This window comes from Trachurus japonicus, chromosome 15 (assembly GCF_045865225.1).
Source record: "Trachurus japonicus isolate A0001 chromosome 15, Traja_1.0".
In the NCBI taxonomy this organism is placed as follows: Eukaryota; Metazoa; Chordata; class Actinopteri; order Carangiformes; family Carangidae; genus Trachurus; species Trachurus japonicus.
This window is the reverse complement of record NC_140921.1, coordinates 32,580,471-32,601,290: the sequence shown is the minus strand read 5'-3', so window position 1 is coordinate 32,601,290 and position 20,820 is coordinate 32,580,471. Positions and strand designations below refer to the sequence as shown.

At 43.1% G+C, this 20,820-nt stretch overlaps 1 protein-coding gene across 1 annotated transcript in view; it reads left to right on the top strand.

Annotated features, from left to right (window-relative positions):
- Positions 1 to 343: 343 nt before the first annotated feature.
- Positions 344 to 20,820, top strand: part of sertad2b (SERTA domain containing 2b) — a 67,064-nt gene continuing 46,587 nt past the window's right edge. Inside the window, exon 1 of the mRNA XM_085800994.1 lies at positions 344 to 547. The gene's annotated coding sequence lies outside the window, so the exon portion shown is untranslated. The remainder of the gene's footprint in view (positions 548 to 20,820) is intronic.

The window sequence follows — 20,820 nt, the reverse complement described above, 5'->3', positions numbered from 1 at the left end:
CATCGACGTCATATGCAATGCATAGGGGCTCCATCAAGGGTGACCTGTAGAACCATGTTTACATATTTGTAGCTGTGCGCATAGCTGTTTAAGAAGTGTAAAATAGGCTAAGTGTTTAAATGGCAGCTGAATTGGCTCTAGCTCAAAGCTAGTACAAAGTGCAGCCTCGCTTCTTATCATGTTTAGCATCTAAAATCTGAACTGAATCTGGTTTGCAGGCAGGCTACGCGGTGTTGCCCACCTGTGAGCAGAGCGGCGGGTCTTCATATGCACCATTTAACTCGTGACACGTGAACGCAGCACCAGACAGGCTGATCTTTCAGGACTTCGCATTGGCCGCGATCTGTGACATTGGATACGCTGTGGACCGAGTCTGGACGTGGTCTGTCAGTTGTCGTTTTTTTGGGGGGGTTTTGGTTTTTTTGGTGAAACATTAATTTCACATCCCAACAACTACAGTGAGTTTCCACCACAGCGACACACCGAGAGCTGTTTCCTCCACATCTGTTCTACTTTAGCACCGTGCTGGACGGATCTGCCATAGAGGGTGAGTGTCTTAACTGCGTCTCCAACTCTTGCTGGTGTTGCTTCTGCCGGTAAATTGTGTTTCTCTGTCTGTGCGCGCGCCGTGTATTTCCTCCTCTTGTAAATGCACCTGAAACATTTTCAAAAAAGTATCTCCTGCTGTAATAAACACGGGACATGTACGTGTCCAATGAATGAACGAGTAGTCTCCTGCCTGTCCACATCAGTCAACGCTTTAACCGGAGGGACAACAGCGCGGTGTTGAATTCCCGTTACGCACCGCGCGTGACAGTGTCGCTCCAAACTCCACTGGAAGAATTGATGTTTAAAGGATCTTACTGTTTTATTTAAAACCATTAGCCTACACAACAGAAAAACTTAAGGTAATGTTTTGGGATGAGTTCAAGTTGCTCTTCAAATCGTCACACACATCACTCACGATAGCCTATGATATACTGGGAAATAGGTGGTCTAAATGTGCCCCCCTGCGTTGCCCGCTCTAAAGGGAGTAGGAGAGAGGGAATCAAGTCTAAATGTTGAAATGACAACATGTTGCACTCAACATATTTGAGACAGCCTATCTTTAATTATCCACAGAGAAGAACTGGATCATTGATGTGGAGTCCAGGTTGAGGAGGTCTTGGTCTTAGAGAGACCTGAGCCCTCAGGTGGAGGATGGACTGGCTGTGGTCTTCTCCTCCAGCCACTGTTGTTGTTGTTGTTGTTGTTGTTGTTGTTGTTGTTGTTGTTGTTGTTGCTGTTGCTGTTGCTGTTGCTGCTGCCAGCATTATATAACCAAGTTGTCTTTAAACTGCTCACACACCATCACTGACTGACAGACATATCCTGATCTGCTGCGGTGCTCCGGTGCAGCACAGCACTCCCTGTCTCTCTCCTCTTCTCTCTGGCTCTCTCTCTCTTTCTCTGTGTGGATGTGTGCATACAGTTTCATCAAGTTCAAACTGAAGAGGTTGTGTGATTCTTACTTTGATAAATAGTATATTTTATAGAACTATCATCCCCCTCCATTTGGAGTTCATCAGATTTCCACCCCTGTCTGTTTATTTGTCAGTCAGATCATGCTACGGCACAGATTTGCACTGAGCTCGATATAGGGATGGGGTGAGGGGGGATGAGGGGGACAGATCAGGATCATTTACTATTAATTAGATGTTCCTCTCTGAGGTCTGGTGTATGTTGTTTGACACTGGTCTCAGTGGAGATTCTCTCAGTATTGTTATTGTACAGGTATGTATTGTTATGCTGTTAGAAATTTTCTGTAGGGGGTTTGTCACAAGTGTTAATTAGATATTTTTTTAAATGACTAATTAATCATTATAGACATCCAATGTGTTTGTTGTTCTCAGGCATGGGTTGACAGAAACCAAACACTTTAACACCAGCACTGAGTAATTTTAGATACTTAACCTGAATATTACTTTTTAATTATGATTAAACTACATTTTGGGTGGATATTTTTTATTGTCTCCCCACTCCACACTTATTTGACAGATATTTTACTTAGGCTACAACAGACTAAAACTACAAAAAGATTAAACCAGAGGTTCCCAACCTTTCTATCAAGAGAGTCCGTCTCTCTTGTCTTTTTTCAAATGCGATTGAGTTCTTGGTGATAGATTTAATCTTATTTTCAAAGGACAACCCCAGACAATATGAAATGTCTTAAATTCAAATCATAAACTCATATTTCCCCACCTTTGACCAACTATAGCTTTATAAAGTGTAACGCCATTGTTGTAATTTCATCAACTTTATACAAAATGTATATCAACAACTTGAAGTGACAACAACAAGCGTTTTAATGATAATTTCATTCATCTATCTATCCCTCCATTTTGACTGCTTATCCACTTTAGAATTATTAATTAATTCGGAATCAATGTTATATACTGTAGGGTTGGCCATGGCTGAGGTGGTAGAGCTGGTCATTTGCTGATCTCTGGTCTGATCTCTGGCTCACACTCAACCAGTGGTGATGGGTGCAAAGGGCATCACGACTGGCACAGTGCATCTTGTGTAAAACATCTTCCCCTAACTGAAATAAATAAACGTAAACAATAAAGTAGCCAGAGTGAGCTCCACTATTTTTCTCCACACGTGCTTTTTATAAAGGGGACCTATTATGCTCCTTTTTCCACAAACTAAAATAGTTCCTGGGTGTCTTAAAGACATGTCTGTGACGTGCTATGGTCAAAATACCCCAAAGATCAAACATCACAGCTCTGTTCATCCTCTCAAAAGCAGGGCTGTGCAAAACGGTCTGTTTCAGTGGCCCCTCCCTTTAAATGCAAATGAACCACTCTCTCAGCATTGCGTTACCATGACGATGTCTACTACTAGTACCTATACTGATTTGGCCAAAATGCAGTATCCAAACAAAAGCTAAATCTGCAGTAGGCAAATTGCCAGTATCTCCAGTATGCATCTGACCAGTCTACATTGTGTAATGAAATGCGCCCATGACCTAGTCTCACCCTAACCAAAGATGGTATAGAGTAGTCTTTGCCATGTAGGCTACTGTAACCATGTAACATGTAATATAACTTAATAAAATAAATTAAAAATATATGCAGACTGGTCAGTTCATTGTAAAACAGTTATTTATTGATGTAAATGTGGTGATTTGTGCACATAGACTACAGAGCTCCGCAGCACTGCGCCTCTCCTCCTCCTTCTCACAGCTTCACTTTTCATTCAAACTAATCCAACTGCCACAGTTGTAAGATTTCATCAATGAGACCAACATTTATCTCCTAAATAGAATAACCACACGGTGGTAAACGTCTAAAAAACCTGCGCGTATGTTTATTAGAGACCTTTTTCTCCACCGCGATGAGCACGGACGTCTGCCCGGCCAAGGAGGGCTGCAGACGGGCTCTGCCTGTGTGAGGAGCCGCTGCAGCTCCCGTGCTCCGGCGTTAGGTCGGTCCAGCGTTCCGGCGGTAGGCTACGTCTCTGCTCCTACGGGTAGAGATTCACTTATATGAAACGTCAGCGTAAACTTCTAAATATAACTTAGTAAAGTGACGCTACAGCGCTACAACATGCAGGGAAAAAGCAGGAAGTAGTCCGCTCCGCTCTCCTGTGACCCCAGCCACAACAGAGCAGCATGGGAGGAGGCGGGGCCGGCTGGAGCAGATACCTCGGCATGACCATGTAGGGGAGTCCGGCACGCCATGACGTCAACACAACCTCATGTCAAAAAAAGTCAGTGCATCCAAGTGTAACACGGTGTTAGGCCTGGGACGATAATACATTTTGCTGGACGATATATTGTCCCACAAATTACTGACGATAAACGATATTATTGACACATTTTTTTGAGAACAAATTAACCACTAATATAATAATAATATTTAATAATAATGCAAGTAGACCCTTTTAAATGCGATAAACTTTTATTTCTCATGAGTATTTTTTTTAACCATTGTAATTGGAACGGCAAGAACTTATATAGCTACTATCCTAAATAAATAAAATAAACAAAAAATAATAAACAGTGCAGTGCAGCTCTTCTGTCCAATAACGTTATACAACTGAAGCTCCACTTTTCATTCAAACAAACTAATGTGACTTCCACAGATGTAAGATTTCATCAATGAGACCAGCATTTATCTCCTAAAAAGTATTAAACCAGCCGGCGGTAAACCTCTAAAAACCTGCTGATAAGTTTTCTTAGTCGTTTTCTCCCCCAATGACGGAGGTTGACCGGCTCGTGAGCTGCTGCAGACGGCTGCAGACTGTGGGAAGCCCCGCTCCTCCTGCTCGCTGCTACCACATTAGCTCCAAAAACGTCGGAGAAAATCTCCCAACAGGCGATATGTGGATGAACTGACCACAGACTGGGGATCTAAACTGTGACTTTCTCGCATGAAAAAATATTAAAACTTTAAAAAGTGACGTGTTAACAGCGCGGCAGCAAGAATTACGGTAAAATAGCTTTTAGCTGCTTAGCTTTACAGCTAGCGCTGCCGGTTGCTGTGAAGTGCATTCTGGGAAACAAAGATCTAGGGATGTCCCGATCCGATATTGATATCGGATTTATGTCCGATATCAGCCAAAAAAACGAATATCGGATTATATCGGACTGCATCTAAAATCTCCGATATAAACGCTCCGATAAAAGCAGTCCATTATTCCGCTCCAGCACTTCTGTCCCATATGAATAGGTGACTCTCGTTCACACTCCAACACAGTAGGTGGCGCCGTGGCGCTAATGCACCTTAAAGTCCCACTCCCGCGACCCTTTTCGGCCATTTTAAAACCAGCTCATTAGCCATGCACATTAGCAATGTACCTCTGGGGGGTGGGCGGAGACTGCGCTGCTCTGCACCCGCCCAGCCACCTCCTCGCACCCCACCCCCCCGCTTGCTGACAGCTGGACATTGTACAATTACAGATTCAGCGCGTGTAGCGTAAAACTCCACACTGGGATTCGATCCCAGACTGGAACATAGTCCTTGCTCATGGTGCAAGCTGCTCTACCAGGTGAGCTATACCTATTATACCTAGACAGCTACACCGAGCTGTGAAGGCTTTCACCTCTGAGCCAGATGCAGAGCGGGGCGGGAGCTTGTAGCACTAGTGCCCTCCCCTGGAGCTGTGACACCCTCAACTCCAGTCTTCCTGAAACTGCCAGTTCGCGTCTGCCATTGGTTCACAGCAGTTTGAAGGCAGAAAAACTCTGAAATGCAATTTTGCACTTCCTTCTCTGCTGATAAGTGCTCTAACACAAGAAAAATGCCACAGGAACATGTGAAAAGCTCAGAAAACACGATTTTCACGGGAGTGGGTCTTTAAAGTTGGTGCGCCGCCCGCCAGAGAAGAAGAGCGGCCGGCTCCAGCATGCAGAGATCACATGATCACAACAACAACAGCGTGTGTGCGACACACACACACACACACACACAGACACGGGTGCATGGACAGGTCGCGCTTGCCCGCTAATAAACGGTAAATGCGCTATATTGCTCTAAATGTACAGTTCACATTAACCACCGACGGGGTCGGTGGTCAGATTCTTCTGGAGGAAGACCAGCTGGTCTACATGTTGTGCCGTGTTAACAGCGCTAAAGCCAGAATTAAATTAACGATGCTAATTTCTGTTAGCCCGTCTATGGCGTTTTACATTATACGTTAGCATTAAGCTAGCGGGCTTTATGCTTAGTTGTGACACTGGCTGTGTGTTTTGAACGTTGTTTCAAACTATGTGGGTTTGATTAAACATCTTTGATGCTTAAATATTGCTGCTTAATATATTGCTTTACTCCTCTTTTTATTTTATGTATGCCATTTTTACTGTAGGGCAGGCTAATCTTCAATTTGGAGTGACAAATAAAACCTTGAAGCAAGAAGATTTTGCCTTTTGTTTGACATTGATATACATACAGTAATTCAATAACAGTTGTAAATAAGGTTTATTTTTTAATATTTTACAGTTCAAAAGTAATCTCACTACTGTCTGTCCCATAGAAGAACATGACAGCGGCAGCCTGTCAGTCAGCAACAGGAGGACTCTCCTTTGTATTAGAATTTGAAAAATATAAATAATCGTTTTTTTTCACCACCCCTATATCGGATCAATATCGGTATCGGGCCGATATTGAAGGCTGCAATATCGGTATCGTATCGGAAGTGAAAAAGTGGTATCGGGACATCCCTACAAAGATCCTGGATGACTGAAAAGAGGGTTCACTCCTTTCATTCTGCAAAACAAACGGCCCAGGTGCTGAGACCGATACACAGAGTGAAGCCTCTTGTCATCCAGTGTTGTTTTCGTTAACGATGACGATGACGAAATATTTTCGTTGACGCCCCTTTTTTTCATGACGATAACGAGACGGTGACGAGATAAACATGGCTCTCTGATGACGAAAACATGACGAGACGTGTGTGAGTTTTCGTTGACGAGACGAGAACGGACGTAAATGTTGTGGATTGTCATTACTGTCTCTAAGCTTCACATGATTTAGCAACGGCTCCGTCAAAAGTAGAACAACGCTGCTGAAACGAGCCGCGGTGCGCCGCCGCCCGGTGCTTGTGATCAGAGCAGCAGGTAGTGATCAGCTGCTCCGGTGACCGCGGTGCAGCCGCTCTGCGGCGCTGACGGGTGGATGGTCAGACGTTTACAATGCACGACATTTCTGCTTATTGTGCGTATAACCTGTCAATTAAAAATCAACAAGTATCTGCAACACTGCTGCATCTCATCCTTGTGTGGTCACACCACCACCTGACATGCAGCGCACATTCTGCTCAACACACCTGCCGTCACTCGACCAGAAGATATATGGACGTATTTTAAATATAATCCAGCAGAAAAAAAACTGAATGCACCAGGCTACTGTTACCACTTTATCTGTGTGTAGGCTAATGTATAATCCTTAGACCATAAACCATTGGGTGGAAACATTATGTGTAAAACCATTCCTTATTGAATTAATTTGTTAAAAGACTTTTAAAAAAATTTTTTTTTTTTTTACTAAAACTGACTAAAACTAGACGAAAACCTTGTTGAGTTTTCGTCGACTAAAACTAGACTAAAACTATCACATATAGAAATGACTAAAATTGACTAAAACTACTAAGTATTTTCGTCAAAAAGACTAAGACTAAATCTAAAATGCCTGCCAAAAACAACACTGTTGTCATCCAGCCTGGTTGGAGGGGGAGACCAGGAAAACAAATACGTGCGCATGCACATGGCGATTTATCGAGGCCGGAAAAACTATCGAGTTGATTTTCATTTATTGTGCGATTAATTGATTTATTGATTATCGTCCCAGGCCTACACGGTGTGCAGAGAAATCCCAATCATCTAGCAGGGTTTACCTCCAAATGCATTAACCTCATGATATGGCATTTCCACGGCCTCTAGAACCATTATCCAACATTTTAAACATATATAAAAGTCTGAAAAGTTGGAAAAGCATAATAGGTTCCCTTTAACACATCAACTTGAGTAGCCGTTTGAATGTGTTTACTTGTATAAGACTATGTTGACACCTTTACTCAAGTGTGTCTGAATACTTCCTCATAACAGCTGTAGTGATAGGCCGACAGTAGGATTTTCACTCTTAATGTGAATATTTTCACAGCATCTGTATAACATCTGTGTGTATTTTCTGTATGAGTGCTGCATCGCTCAGTCACTCTGTCTGGTGCATGTCGTCCTGGCCCAGCTCGGCCTGGCCTGGCCTGCATGAATTGGCTGCCATCAAATGGCCATGGGGGCTGCCGGAACTTTGTCAACTGGATTACACAAGCACCCAGGCTTCTAATTTAGCAGCTAATCCAGATTAAGGTGCCATGGTTCGTCTGTGTTCCCAGCCCGGGGCTCAGACGCTGCGGCCCGTCTGGCAGACAGAATCAGCAGCTGTATGGCGGCATCCACTGTCTCATATGAACACTGAGGTGGTTAGTCAGGACCCGAAAATAAGGTCAGGTTCCTTACGATGCGTCTGAAATCTAGATAAAAAAAACTCTTGCTGTGAAGACAGTCAAAGTGATCAGAAGAAACTATTACCTGCCTTTCATCCTCCATAGAATGCTATTCAGAACACGGACATATTGATACTTTATGTCTTTATAAACATCACATTTGAAAATTTTTGCACATGGGAAATTTTGCACATGGAATCTTGTTATTTGCACATCGGAAACATGTGGTTTTGGCCCAATTTTATGTGTTACCATGTAGAGTAAAACATGTTACCACATGTGGAAAATGGATTCACATGTGATTCACATAAAATTGGGCCAAGACCACATGTTTCCCATGTGCAAATAACATGCTTCCCATGTGCAACATTTTTCACATGTGAAAAATCACATGTGAAGTTCATGTGGTTTTTCTGTAAGGGATTATTCACTATATTCACTATTATGGACGTCAGCCATGATGATACGAGCTCAATGATCAAACGTAAACTCTCTTTGGTCTGCAACTGGCTATCTGAAAGAGAGCCACACAGATAATCCAAGAGGCGAAGCAGGTGGTGCTTAAAGTCAAGTGGGTAAGTTTGTTCTGACACGACCAAGCGGGCTGAACTCCAGATACTTCACGTCTAAAAAAAAAACACTCCACAAATGATTGCAGGTCAAAATCTGAATGATACACCTTAAAAAAAATATATCCGAGCCTGAGTGTGAAGGTTTGTGTATATGTATCATCCACCAAAATGTCAGGCTCTGCTGCAGCTGCATGTTTGCTTACTCATTCATTTTATCTTGTATCCACTGTATTGTTGAAACAGATGAAATGTTATGTCATCCTCTGCGGTGGAAATCTCTGTATGATACAGGTGGAGGTTACCAGTCCTACAGTAGCACCCTGCGTACTGTATTTCTCCCTAACTGGTTGGTGGCTCATTTTTTTTTCTGACCTTCTTCTTTTTTTTTTTTTTAAAGTATATTTTTTGGCCTTTTTGTCTTTTTCATTGGATAGCACACAGTGAGATAGACAGGAGAGGGGGAGGCAGAGAGAGGGGGAATGACATGCAGGAAAGGTCTGCCCAACGCGGGATTCGAACCGGGGACGCCCCAACGTTCTTCTTTTAATGCAGTTGGCATTCAGTATGGAGAATGTGACAGAGAGACTGAAAGAGAGGGAGAGAGAAAGAGACAGAGAGAGAGAGAGAGAGAGAGAGCATTCTGTGAACTATAAATAGACAGTGGAAGAGTGGTTGTGATGATAACATCACCACACAATAATCCCTCAGCAGGACTGGCACCACTCCACTGCTCTACACCAACCCTAACAGTGAACAGGTAGCCCCCCCCCCCCCCCCACACACACACACACACACATAATCAGGGTTATCTGTGGAACCCGAGCCTCTGACCCTCTGCTCGGTGTCTCTGTGTGTCGATGCTGCATTAAGCTTGTTAATGTGGACCTGTGGGCACGGGGGCACACGTCTCACTCTGGCCCCCGACGGTCGATGTTCAGAGTAATCCTTTTCATTTTTAGCAGTGTGCACGGCCTAACTGGTCGGTCAGACAGCAGGCGTAGGTGCCGCCATGATCCTGCGGCAGTGTGGGCTCTGGCTGCCATTTGTTGAATGTCATGCCGGACCCCTCACTGTGGCTCCCATCAGCCATTACTCAACAACCAAACAGATGCTGCTAGGAGTTCCGAGTGCAATCGAACTCAGCATAAATACAATCACCAGAAGTAAAAACCTAATTTCTGCAATTACCACAGACTCATGGCGTCCGCACCCACCACCGTTAAACTTTCAGCTTGTAACCTAGTTTTAATTGAGCTCTGATCTTCTTTACAAAGGCCTTTCGTCTTACGGAGTACAAAGTAGATAAGAAGTTCAAAGTTTGTGCGAACACAACAAGGTTGTAAAGGTGGACTGGTTTTTGTGTTTGCTGTGATGTGATGGTTGCCCCTGACAACCTCTGTGGTGTTGTTTAGCCATTTGTTAGCAACCACGTTGTCTTAGATAAACCTTGAGCTAATGTTAACACCGATCTGATCTCAGTCACATAACAAAAAATCTGCTGTAATCGCACTGCCGCCGGCGCAAATCGCGCAAGATTTGGACGGACCAGGAAGAGGAGCTTCCGCTACAAACAAGCTTGAAATATAGACTTATTTAATTTTTTTCGGAACAATTTCTCATGTTGGGGCTTCAATACAAGGCGGACATTACAGACGAGCTGTGTGGAGGTATTTGGATGGTTTTTGGTGTGTCTTTTTGGACGAAGAAAAGTTGTGTCCGTTCGCAACCGTCATATGGACATGCAGTGCTGCACGGAGCCCCGCTGTAACTCAGAGAAGGCACGGAGGACTCTGAAACTTCTCCCAGCCCTTAGTCGACATGAGGGTGAGTAGATAATGAGTGAAATTTGAATTTTGGGTGAACTATGCCTTCAAGTTATGATGCTGCTTTGTCTTGGAAGTACAAACCAGTTAGTTTCACTAACATTCAGCTGCACCTTACATTACAGTGTAAGGATATACATACACAATACACCTAAATTGAAAATAGATAAATAAATGTGTTGTTCAGTCAGAACACAGGAATCCTTGTTGGAGCAGCTGCTTTGCTTCCATAAGTAGATTTCTTTTGCCATTAGTGATTAATGAAGTCATAAATCAGCATCGGACATGAGAGGTTTTTTATGACACTAAATATACAGTTCATGTTGTTTAGATTTACAGGAGCATTTGTGTCTCATCAGCAATGTTTAAAAGGAGTGGAAGTGAGAAGAGGAAACGTGCTGATTTAGTGTTTCTCATCAATCCACCATCACAGTAATGTTATGAGTGTGTGTGTGTGTGTGTGTGTGTGTGTGTGTGTGTGGTACCAAAATGTTTTTCGATACTTTTCGATACTTTTGGTATACCGAACAACCCTAGTGGCAGCTCTATATTCTCAGTGCCTTTACTTTGAGCAGAGTGTTCACCGTGGCTCCACCCCTTCAGGCGCTGACCTCCTTTTCATTATTCACACAAGCACCACCTTTTCTTGCTTCTATCTTTCTTAGTCTCTCTCACATTATGATTTTTGTTTTTGCAAGACATTGTCACACTCAAGGCTGATGTGTGCTTTAAATCTGTAGAATATGAATATGTAAAACCGTTATGTCGGTTATAAGTGCTTTTACAACATGAGATCTTGTAACTAGCTGCAGTTAATGATAATTAGTGGTTAGGAATCATAATAATGGAGGAACTGAAGTAAATATAAAGAAATTATGTTGCACTTTGGCACAATTCCTTAATTCAAGTTCATACCTGACCTTGAAAATAGTCCTTTAACAAAGAACTTTCAACTAGTTTTACTGGTAGGCTATGTTCAAACAAATATAAGTTTTTTTTGGTTATAATACACTTTGAAAATGTGGTTTACAAAACACACGCTTGTTAGTTTAAATTCTTTAGATGTTTTGTGTGTCTTCTTCATAATTTAAATGATTTTTAGGTCGGTTTGTTAAGCAAAAAGCAACTGTGTTTCAATTGGTGCTTTAAAGATGAAAATATTGTCAAACTGCATCCAAAGCAACATTACAGCTTTCAGGAAAGGCCTGATTATATGAATCATTACAAGATTACACTGTTTATTTCCATACCTACACTATCTGCATCACAGTGCACTTAGTATCCAATGATGAAAGAGGATTTATTGTGCAGTATTCACACATCCTGACGAGACAACACTAAACAAGCATAGACACATACATGTAGAACACGCACGCACGCACGCACACACACACACACACACACACACACACACACACACACACACACACACACACACATACATATTGACAATGTATATCGGATGTCAGAGGAGCAGCGTTTGCAAAGCAGGACCAGCCAGTATTAATAATGGATAAAGCTGCTCTCAAAGAGGGGATAGACAGACTGATATACAGACTGATATACAGACTGATATACAGACTGATAGATAGATAGATAGATAGATAGATAGATAGATAGATAGATAGATAGATAGATAGATAGATAGATAGATAGATAGATAGATAGATAGATAGATGTTAAAAGCTGCGTCGACAGACTTTCCTCTGTGTCTTCCTCAGTGCTGCCATGTCATACTTCCTAATAGAGCTTTCTCCATGGCAACTGAGCAAACTTCATCTGCCCTAGAAGATGATGAAATGCAGCTGAAAGGTCTGGAAAAAGCCAATTGACCGTGAGTTTTTGTCAAACTGCTGTTTCCAATGTCAGCGCTGAGCTTTCACGCTCAATCACATTTAAATTAAAGTATCAGTCAAACCAAGTGTTAATGGTTCTGCCTCATTCAGGCCAATCTATGAATCTCTGAAGAAGAGTTCCATGTGTCGATTATCTCAAATTTGAACACTAAATGAGCTGTTAAGTTGGGAAATTTCGCAGTTCCTGTTGGGAAGATGACATACCCTTACTCTACACTAAAAGGGATAGTTCAACATTTTGGCAAATTGGCCCATTGTCATAATCCCAATAGTCTTAGGAGCAGGTTCGTTACCTTTAATTGTCAGTGCAAGCTATTTTTAGAACGGCGGAGCAGAGCCGCAAGCTGCTCAGAGCTACGCTACAGAGACTAATGGGATTTATTTGTTTCCCTTATCAAACTCATCAGATACACAATCCAACAACTCCAAAACGCTCTCATGGACAAGTTGTGACCTGCACATTCACCACGCTATGAGATAACGGAATGTTACGAGACAGAGTTGTTTTCAAGGTAAATTCATGCAAAACCGCTGATGCGCGTTCCCGTTGGGGGCAGTTTTTTGGCAAGCAGTCTCTGCATTTACCTTGAAACCAAGAAATTATATTAGCCTTCGTAGCGTAGCTCTGAGCAGCTCACAGCTCTGCTCCGCCGTTCTAAAAATAGCTTGCACGACAATTAAAGGTAACGAACCTACTCCTAAGACTGGGATCATGGCAATGGGCCAATATGCCGAAATGTTGAACTATCCCTTTAAACTAACACACACATGCCCACACACTTCCTCTCTCTCTCTCTCTCTCTCTCTCTCTCTCTCTCTCTGAGAACAGTTATTCCCTTGCCCCTAATCCTCCTAACTAAAAGCCTAACTCTGAGCTTAACCATGAAGCAAAGTCTTAACCAAGTCAAAACTCAAAGGCAGCTGAAATAAAAGGACTGGCCAACATTTCCGCTCTCTGTAAGGTAACTGGTCCTCATGAAGATGAAGGTACAGGTACACACACATGATGCATTCCCTTTCCCCTATACCCCAACATTATACCCTCCACCCTATAACCATGTCTTAACCTCTAAAAAGGCCAACTGCTACTGTGAGCCCATAATGTCCCCACCACCATAGCAACACACACACACACAGATGTTGAGTCTCTGCAATCTTATCATGTTACCTCCCTCGGCTCAGTGACTCATTGCTCCACTACCTGTACAGTAGTCCATGTTACATCATGTACTCTGTTGGAATACCCCCTCTCACGCACTTTTCTCTCCCACTCTGCAAGTGTGACACTGAGAATATGCTGCTCAGAGCCCAACATTATAGTGCAGCCATGCAGACCGAGAGAGCAGTTAAACATTAAAACATTTTTCTCTTCTATTCAGCTCAAGTTTTATTTGTATTGCACCAAATCTTTGCATAGATTATCTCAAGGCGCCGTACAGCACGAATTCAACACCTCTCAGTGTTAAAGAGAAACCCAACGGCTCCCACAAGCAAGGAGGATTAAAACTCCCTTTTAACAGAAAGACCTGCCTTAAACAGAAACACACAATTTCACTCTGTGTATAAACACCAGGGTGTTTCCTGCACTCCGATCAACATGTCACATGTTGCATGTTATTAAAGTAAAGGGGGGAAAAATGGCTGAAACGAGGTTCTTGCCTGAGGTGTCAGGTGTTATGTCGGAGCTCTGTGTTTGGCAGTTGGCTCCTGAAATCTGACTTTAGCATGTTGAAGCAGTGACTTTTGATCTCATCTCTTGAACGCACCTTACCTAGTCAAAGGAAGCTGAGTGTGAAGAAATCAATAAGTAATTATCATAAAAAGCTGTGTCAGGTTTCAACCATCCATCTGATCACTTGTCTGACTTCGAGGAACAAAATTTAAGCTGTTCAACAGAGCAGCTGCACCGGAGCCTGTGGGATCATCTCTTCTCGGACGCATGAGGGGAGTGTGTCTGAGCTACATGCTTCTGTCACTGTGCTGACCGTGTTACTCTGTTTGTATGTTAGAGTTAAAGCTTTGACCTGATGATGATGCTAAATGAAATCAGATGACCCCCCCCCTCCTGTTTGATGTGTCACTTTACTGTCATGTTGCCTTTAAAAAATCCCCTCAACAGAAACTCTGTCTGTCTGTCTCCCATATGATGGATGGGTGGACATTAATCTGAGTCCTCTTCAGCTTCGACCGTACGCCCACAATAATCAGCAGTTTTGCGTCCTCCATGGTCTTTCTGGCGGCGAACGAGTATCACTACATTTTAATTTTTTTAAGACGTTAGTTTAGTTTAGGCGGCAGCTCTTTGTTGTTAAGGCGGCCGCCTTAACAGGAAAGTGCTGCGGGAAACCCTGAGGTTTGCGCATACGCATTATGGACCATCCTGGGATTTCTAACGGGGGACTGCCTGTAGCTGGTTACCATAGCGACAGACGAGCGCGCTCAGGCAAGTTGCGGTCGGCTCTAGCTTTCACCGTTCTCAGGTCAGTTCAGATTACGTGCTTTACTGCACATGCGCAGACATGTGGAAACTGTGCTTGCGTTGTTTACCTACTTCAACAACTGTATTTTACGGTTAGCAGTTAGCAGCGTGTTAGCTCAGTGAACGAAGGCAAAGCTAAAACAGGTAAACAACAAATGAAACATTTCTCATGTAGACTGGCACAGTAGTCAACATGGTGAACTGTGGAGCAGCTATTAAAGGCCTCCTCTGGGTCAGGGTTTGAGTTAGAGATATACAGGCTGAAGATGAGCAGCACAGTGTGTTTGAGTGTGTGTGTGTGTGTGTGTTGCAGAGGGGGTGGTTCACATGGGAGTAGGCGTGTGTGTGTGCGGAAGTGTGTGTGTGTAAAGGTGTGCACTCACCGGTGACACAGGTGAGAGAGAGAGAGTCAGGGTTGGGAGTAGCCGTAATTTTTGTTGACCGCTACTCACTCATTCATTCATCACCCTTTTTATCTGTTTAATCCGCTAGTCTCATTTTGCCATTCATCCATCTTTGCTGCGCTGTGATAGCTCTGTGCTGTTTGTTTACAATAAATGCACCAAAAGCATATTTGGATCTCAGCCTATCTGTTATCATAACCTCCTATAGCGCGTCACAAATCTGCAAACCTGAGGACCCAACCTTATACTCTGAGCGGCTAAAAGGTTAGTGTTGGAAGCCGCAACAAGTTAGCTCTCATAAACCCTGATCCGTCTCACTGCTCTTACAAGTTCTGATTTTAGCCTGGTCTGTTAAGACTTAAGAATTATATTTAATGGTTAACTGTAAATATGTAAAGTGAATTAATTAAACATTTTGGTGCAGTTTTTCACAGTTACCATATGAGTGTTTTCAATGCAGTAAAGCTGAAGATGTCCAGGCTGAGGGCAGCAAGATGCATATGGAGTTATTTTTGTCTCATTAATATCTGTAAACGCACAGAAGGTGATCTACAAATGTTCCTTGGTTTGCACACGTGTTTTGCTATCCACAAAGGGTGATCTACAAATGTTCCTTGGTTTGCACATGTGTTTTGCTCTCCACAAATACAAATTTCTAATTTGTAACTTGTATTTTGGTTTTTACAAATAAATGTGTATTTGTAAATATATTGTATATTTGTAAATGTATAATTTTCCATTTGTAAAAACAAAAAAGCCATTTGTAAAACCGAAAATTCTGTTTGTGAAGTGTGACTCTGCATTTGTGGATCACCAATCACACACACGCATCTCTCTCCGCAATGACGTATTTCTGAGACAATCCTGCCGAGATCCACACAGATCCACAAACTCACAGCTGCTGATTCACAAGGGCCGCTCTCCTCACCAGGAGGGGCAGTGTTGGCGAGTAGCTGAATGAAAACTAACGAAGAAGACTGCTATTGGTTTATCTCGAGAAATTATTTTAATTCCCACTGTTAATGCGTCACTTTATTAAGTTTTAATGTTTTTTCATGCGATAAAGTAACTGTTTAGACCCCCAATATGCGGTTAGTTTATCCAAATGACGCCTCTTTGGAAGTTTGCTCCGCCGTTCGCGGAGCAGTGAAGCTCCACCTGTGGAGCAGCTAAGCTAACTAGGCTACCACCGGACGAGCGGTCTATCACAGAGGCTTTCCCCCGAGAAGATGCCGCAGCTTAGCCGGCCAAACACCACAGCAGTCCGGCTATAGCCTCTGTGATAGACCGCTCGCCCGGTGGTAGCAGCTAACTAGGCTAACGGCGGAGCAAACTTCCAAACAGGCGTCATTTGTATAAAAATAACCACATATTGGGGATCTAAACAGTCTAACATCTAAACATCTAATCAGATCTAAACAGCAGCCGGGCTGCTGCGGTGGGCTGGCTAACCAGCTTCATCATTCCGGGGGAAAAAACCAGCCGGGGGAGACCTGGATGACAGCGGAGGTTAGCCGGCCGACCACCACAGCAGCCCGGCGGTAGCCTCTGTGATAGACCCAGCCCCCCTGTAATCCTCTCAGCAGGCACGCCGATTTTTCCCAGTGGCCACCCGTGGTACTGCAACAAAAAATCCCATGCGGCCCAGAAAGGATTTTTCCCATAGACCGCAATAGTAAAAGAGAAGCCTGTAAAACTGTTCACAGGACACCTCCAGCTGTAACCTCCGTTAATTACTAATCTTTGTATTCTATATTTTTAAGTCATGGACTTTTTATCCGTCAAAATGTTTTCTAACGGCCAGAAAAGCCACAGAAAAGTCTCATTTCTGGCCGTGACGTCACGGCTGTGTCCGTGCACCAGCAGTGCGCGGTCGTGTGTGTCTCGGGACCGAGGATGCCTGAAACTAATGAGACTCTGTCCGGTGCTAAAATCACTCAGAAAAGTGGAAAACGCGGCTCAAAGGTGAGTTTTTGTTTGGTCACATCGAGTTAATTTAACTTTATGATAGTTAATGTGGTTACACCCCGCCTTTCCGAAGCCCCGCCTTTCCGACAATAGACTTCCATTCATCGTAATAGCGGGGTTTTCTATTTTTTCTAAAGACCCCGCTACTCCGAAAAGGCTATTGGGGGAAACCCCCAGCGCGCAGTGCGCATTGATCCTTTTTTCCTTTTTGGGGTCAAACGGATCATGTGCATAATTAACTGCAAAACAAGCAAATACTTCATATTAATGACATATAACGTTCATTATGCTTCTAGCCTGTCTAGCCTCTACCTGGTCTTTTTTACTAAACTTAACCAACTCCTTTCTTCATTGCCTAAGCCCAACCAAAGCATCTCCCTCAGTCAGCTGTCAGTGCGAGCGGCGGCTGCAGCAGCCTCGCGCCCGTGTGAGCTCAAGCCGGCTTCAGCCGTGCTCGAGCGGAGCAGGGGGGGAGAAAAAGAAAAAAAGTGTATTTCTATTACTGTGTGGGAGATCTCCAACAACGGAGTCGGGGAGAAAGCAAGTGGGACAGATCTGCCCAGTCCCTGAGCAGCGCACGTTTCACAGACAAGCCACAAAGCAGAATGTAAACAACGTCACGCGGTTCAGCACCTTGGACAGCTGTGGGGGGGAGGAGGGGGTGTCGGAGTAGCGGTGTTTCGAAGTGGGGCTATTTCGGAACAGCGGGGTGTCGAAGTGGAGGGGTGTCGGAATGGAGAGCTGTCCCCAGTTAATGTCTGTTATTAGTCTCTCAACTCGTATTCTTAAACGTAACGTTTTAATTGATGAGATCGCCTCGTAATGACTGCTTTTACTGACGTGAAACCCGGACTGTTTTACATTACTGCTCCTGTAAAACTCATATTTTTCAGTCATTTTAGCTTGATAAGTCATTTATGCTGTATGTGTGTGTGTGTGTGTGTCAACAGTGTCTCATCGCGGCTGATGTTCAACACCTGTTGCTTCGTTCACAACGTCAACGTTAATTTATTTTACGGCTTAATTAATGCCACGGTGGTAAAATGTAAACCGAGACTTGTCCAGACTCCTCCATCAGTGTGTGTCGTGGTGTCCTGACGGTGCAGCGGCTCCCCGTCTTCACCGGGGCCGGAGGAAGAACCATGGACGTCCTCCTCCTCCTCCTCCTCCTCCTCCTCCTCACCGTCAGTGTGTGTTTGTTCAGTGTCAGTATGCTAAATGATCACTTAAACTCATCATATTATTAAATTGTTCGGAAAAAAACAAACATGCTTGTGACTTTTTTCTTCTTCTACCAAATCCAACATCTGCAACTGTGTCTGAGGCATTCGTGTTTAATTCAAATGTCTGGTTCTGTAACAGCTGTATTTAGTGGACACTGATATTCTGTGTGTTGTGGAAATATTGTAAGGTTAAACTGTTGAATTACAAAGAGTCTCATCCACCTGAAGGCTTAATGATGATGATGATGAAACTATGAACACAGCCAGTACAGACAATTATTAAAAGGAAGATGCATTTGCCAAAGAGCTCTAATTTTCTTTAATCACAGCTGTGGTTGATAAAAACAAAACACGTGTGACTAAGCTTATACCTCCACCAACGTCCTGTACAACTGGTAAACTGTGCAGCAAGTTAAATATACTATTCAATATAAAAAAGGTAAGAGTAAAGCCTCATTACATTATTTGAGGTGTTCTGTGGTCATCTCTGTCATGTTTAACAAAAATACAGTTAATTATGATTTATTTTCCATTGTGATTTAAGCTTACAGGTTCGGACTATAACTCGTTTTCAGTGTAACATGTATATTAATTAACTGTCAAAACGATTTAACGATCATATAAACGACCGTAGTAAACCTACGATCGGTCGTCTTACTTTTTAAATCATTATCTTTGTTTTAAAGTCCGTGTGAGTCCTGTGAAAGTCTTATTACTCATTCCTTAAATCCACAATAACACATACATGAACGCGCAGCGCCAAAACTAGAACGGCGGTTGCTCGTTCTCATTGCCCCAGGGCATGATGGGAGACCGCAAAGCATTATGGGGGGTGACTCAACTGCGCATGCTCTATGGGCCGCATAACGCGGAAGTAAACCCGGAAGTCAGAAACTTTTTCGGCGTATGCGCCAGGCGAGCAACTTCCATTGAAATGAACGGCGGCCATTTTCCGGTCCGGTATCCAGTTAATATAATACATCCATGGATAGACCGCTCGTCCGGTGGTAGCCTAGTTAGCTTAGCTGCTCCACAGATGGAGCTTCACTGCTCCGCGAACGGCGGAGCAAACTTCCAAAGAGGCGTCATTTGGATAAACTAACCGCATATTGGGGGTCTTAACAGTTACTTTATCGCATGAAAAAACATTAAAACTTAATAAAGTGACGCATTAACAGTGGGAATTAAAATAATTTCTCGAGATAAACCAATAGCAGTCTTCTTCGTTAGTTTTCATTCAGCTACTCGCCAACACTGCCCCTCCTGGTGAGGAGAGCAGCCCTTTGTGAATCAGCAGCTGTGAGTTTGTGGATTCTGTGTGGATCTCGGCAGGATTGTCTCAGAAATACGTCATTGCGGAAAGAGATGCGTGTGTGTGATTGGTGATCCACAAATGCAGAGTCACACTTCACAGACAGAATTTTCGGTTTTACAAATGGCTTTTTTGTTTTTACAAATGGAAAATTATACATTTACAAATATACAATATATTTACAAATACACATTTATTTGTAAAAACCAAAATACAAGTTACAAATTAGAAATTTGTATTTGTGGATAGCAAAACACGTGTGCAAACCAAGGAACATTTGTAGATCACCCTTTGTGGATAGCAAAACACGTGTGCAAACCAAGGAACATTTGTAGATCACCTTCTGTGCGTTTACAGATATTAATGAGACAAAAATAACTCCACAGATGCAGGAGAGAGACTCTGAGCTTAGGAGGAAAGACAGGCAGCACACAATCATGAAATTCTGTCTTTTAGTGTGGATACTAGTTTATTTTATTATTATTATTATTATTAAACAACTTAATCACACATTGAATTAGTGATTTCTGGTTGTGTGGTGGCGGTCTTCGGCTCTGCTTGCCTATCTGTGAAAGTCACCGCACGCCACTGAGTTTTACAGATTTTGAAAATAACAGAGTGATGGACTCCATAATTTGTATTGAGTTTAAGTGAAGAAAAGTTTCAGCAGTATATTAAATTTAAACGCTTATTGTGCCCCCCCCCCCCCCACACACAGGAGGGAGGGGCACATATCCTTGGAGTTGAGTAAATCTGGCATGGGGTTGCAACATTTCTGTGAAGTTTTTTTCACTGATTATGCATGGGAAGTAGGGCTGCCACAAACGATTATTTTGATAGTCGACTAGTCACCGACTATTTTTTTCGATTAGTCGACTAATTGGATCATACGTAAATTGAATGTAAAACATACAGCTTATCGCACCAGCATACAGCTGCTCTTATATACCATCATTAGCTTTCAGCTTTTAGTGTTTCAGGTATGCTAACTGAAAATAAAGACAATTAAGATGATAGTTCATTAAACTACACCGGTGCCGCTTGATGACGGACAAGAGAGGTAGAGAGAGAAAAGAGAGAGGACACCTGTACTAACTCACCTTGAGTGAGTGAGTGCACGTGTGTGTGTGGTGGGCGGCTGCGGCGGCGGGTGCGTGTGTGGAAGGTGCCGCAGCAGTTTTGAGAGAAAAACAAAGT